A 4041-nucleotide genomic window follows, 5' to 3' on the forward strand; every position below is an offset into this window, starting at 1 on the left:
GCTAGGCACTGACCTCCTGTTGAAATTCAATAAGAGTTGGCACCTACTTCTCTTAAGCTCCTTTGAAAATCCCAGCCCATATCAAATAGCCTTTAGAAAATGTATGTGTGGGAAACTGGCTGAAAAAATAGCCTTTCTATAAATCAAATGCTGGGATTTTAAGGTCTGATACCTCCAGAATCGCCAGTGCTTGAAACTAGTGCTGTATCCCTTTGCAAAGGAGGGTTCCCATGTTTCCCATTCACACGTTGTGGAGGGGAATGGCGTGGAGTGAAAGAAACGTTTTTGGACAGTATAGTGGCAGTTATTTGAAGCTGCTTAGAGATTTGCAATGTGAGAAACAGTCCAGACAAGGTGGGTGAGGTAATATCTCTTATTGGACCAACTTCTGCTAGTCAAAGAGACAAGCTGTCGAGCTTACACAAAGCTCTTCTTCAGGCAGCCCAGGTTGAGCTAGATTAGGGGGTAGAGTGCAGGTGATATAGCCAAAGGGTTGAGCTAAATGCAATTTATCCTTATATATCTCCACAATGTGTGTGGTATAAATGACAGCTAGATTAGACCAAATATACACTACAGTCCCAGTCGTACAATTGAATCTGTGGAGGTGAATCATTTTGCATGTGTGGAGCTCTGTTGAAATCAGTGGGGTCCCATGAAGGCGTGAGGTCTAGTCATGGAAATTTGATAGCAAGATTGGCATCTTAACTATTGAAATGATAGGTATTTTAGAAATGCCTTAGCAGCTAGGTAGAATCTCTGTAGAATAGGCTATGGAACTGTAGGTACAGTACAAAGAAGAAATAATATGGAAGTGATATAAGAATTTTCCCACTAGGTCCAGCTCTGTTGCTTTACCGCCTTCTCCCACATATGCCCTGTCCTCAGTCTTTTTCCCTGTGTGCATAATAATGAATGATAACTTGGCATGTCTATAGCACTTCCCAGGTCCAAACTGTGCTGACACATTATCTAATTAATCCTCACTACAGCCCTGTGAAGCAAGAAAGTATTCGCCTCACTTTACATTTCAGCTGAGTAAACTGAAGTAGAATGGTGATATGGCTTACCCAGTGACAGCATGAGTCAGGTGAAGGGCAGGATTAACATTCAGGGGTTTCTGATGCTTGGGCTTGAGACCACACCCTCTCCCTCTACACAGTAAATTGGAAAATAATGTACATACATTTAATTACAATTCATATCTGAATATTCCAAATAAATACATTGAGAGTGAGAGGAAATGCTATGCACATTAGCGCTGAAGACAATGAAATGTCGTGCTTGGCACATCAGTGAAATATTAACCAGATCAATGAAAAAGTACAAGTATGTGATAAAAGTAGAATTATCAAAACTCCTTTTTAAAGACAGGAGCCAGCTGCAGAACAAACGTGTCTTCAAGTAGTGAATTTAAATGCTCTGCTATCCTACACCATTTTATCTGCCTATGAAGCTGAGAGGTAGTAAAATAAGAGAGTGTCTGCTTGCTTATGTTGGAGGGGTGGAGGGCAGCAGAACCCACCAAAAAACAGTAGAAAATGTGTCATGGGGCTGCACAGAAGGGAAGATGGCTGCACAGTACATTATTGCCCTTGATCTGTAGCTGCCATGAGCCCCTCTGCAGGAGTTACTGCTCTAAACTACAGAAACTTGGTAAGCTGCATAGGTGCAAAACACAGCTTAGGGGGGCTTTTCCTATCTAAACTAGCCACTCGTGGCTGTAAATGGGGCCAAATCCCTGTGTAGACAAGGACTAATTTACTCCAAAATTGTATAGCGGTAACTGGGATAAGTCTGAATCCATTCACACTCAACTAAATGTGTGTCATCATGGGTGCAGCTGCAATTGATGCACTGTCAACTCTGACACCTGTCATTCGTCACCCTTTGGCCCTCAGAGCCAACATTTCACTCCCACCAGTGAACATCCTGAGTGTGCCAGCTGAGAGTCCCCTCTTTCCTCCCTCTTGCCCCCGCCACACCTCTGTCAGCAATACCGCCCCAGCAATGCCCACCTGCCCACGGCAGGCAGCATACAGTGCAGCCCTGGAGGGCATCTGTGCAAATGTGACTATAAGTCATCTTTGTGTTTCCCTATGCTAGGGTGGCTATGAACTGGTCCAGTTCCCGAGCATGTCAGAACTACCTGCAATGGCAAGCAACATGTGCTTGGGGCTGTTGAACTTCAGCAGTATAGTGCAAAGAGGCCTGACCACAGAACCTGCCCCTGAATTTCATAGCACCTGTGTGAAACAGGTATGATTATATCCATTCTACAGATGGGTAAACTGAGGCATCGAAATTATGAGCTGTGTTCAACATCACACACACTAGTCATTTGCAGAGCTGGCAAGAGAATCCAGGAATCCTGTCTTTCTGATTTGCGCTTGAGCCACTAGATCTTTGGTTCTCAACCTATTTACCATTGTGTGTCGCATATGCAGCTCTCTCTGTTATGTGGGCCACACCCACACAATATATACACTAGCTGTATGGCCCTGAGGATGTCACATGGGCTGCAGCTGGGTGCTGATTGAGCCACAGGTGGCCCGTAGGCTCAAATCCGGGGGGGTGGAGGGTGAGAAAACCTGGATTTGTGCTGGAAATGGCCCAACCTGATGATCACTTTAGATAAGCTATTACCAGCAGGACAGTGGGGTGGGAGGAGATATTGTTTCATATTCTCTGTGTATATATAAAGTCCGCTGCAGTTTCCACGGTATGCATCCGATGAAGTGAGCTGTAGCTCACGAAAGCTCATGCTCAAATAAATTGGTTAGTCTCTAAGGTGCCACAAGTCCTCCTTTTCTTTTTGCGAATACAGACTAACACGGCTGTTACTCTGAAACCTGACAATTAGCTTAAATATTTTGTTTGGCTGGCCTGAAAAGGCTTCTCTCAGCATCAGGAAATACAAAAGATATGAAAATAAGAGTACCATCTTTTTTTAAAAAACATTTATAACAATATACACAAACATGTTCCTATCCAGTCAAAGAATCTTAAAATGTCATCCAGTACGACGTAATGACAGAGCACAAATTCACATAAAAAAGGAAGCAATAAAAAGGAATGTATTTCTTGACAGCAACTATCATTACAGGAGATAATGGGCAATTACAACACAATTTCATAAATTCACATAATTGACAGCAATATTTTTATAAAACGTATTGCTAGCTATGGTGGTTCGAATAGGTATGCTTGAGGGTTTAATAAAATCTTTAATACAATACAGAGGGCCATTAGTCATTTGTAACATTACAATTATATTACCAATATTTAAATTGTATAGGTTGAAAGGAAAAAGGAGAGCTGAAGCCAGGGAAAATTCTGTATCCTATTCTGAGACAGAAAAAAAAAACCAATTCAAGAAAATATACAAATGCATATTAAAAGGCAATTAATGTAAAAAATCTTGTTTAAGAAATAAACAAACAACTGTGAGTCAAATGGAATTACCTCGCAATAAAGCATTAAAATGAGAATATCTCTATATAGATCCTTCTACCATTAGGATAATAGCTAGTACATAGTACTGTTTTTCAAATGAAACTTTTGCCTAAGAACAGAGGGAAACCAATTCACTAGTATTAGGCTCAGAATTTATGGCCTAATCCTGCTGCCATTGAAATCAACAACTAAAGGTCCATTGCCTTCTGTAATGCACGATACGATACTTAGAAAATGAAGCTATGGGCCTATGATAAAACCGGGTGAGAAATACACAGTTTCTTTCTTACCACCACTCCTAGCAGAGGAGTATATAAAGAGAAATATCTGTGGAGTACAGTATAATTAATTATGATGTTGTGTCATGTAGCAATAAATGTACATCCAATGAGATAGTTAGCTCTTGTTTTTTTCTTTTTTTGTAATTTCCCCCCCAAATTTTTTTCATCATTTGTAGTAGGTTCGCTTTGTTGTTCTAGCTGTTGTGCTATAATAATATACAGCTTCTGGGAGCTTTCCAAGGAGTGCTGTGCATTTCTGTTTTATAGGTCAAATGGCTTCTCAATAATTCAACATTAGCATGAT

The sequence above is a fragment of the Caretta caretta genome, chromosome 7, assembly GCF_965140235.1.
Source record: "Caretta caretta isolate rCarCar2 chromosome 7, rCarCar1.hap1, whole genome shotgun sequence".
NCBI lineage: Eukaryota > Metazoa > Chordata > Testudines > Cheloniidae > Caretta > Caretta caretta.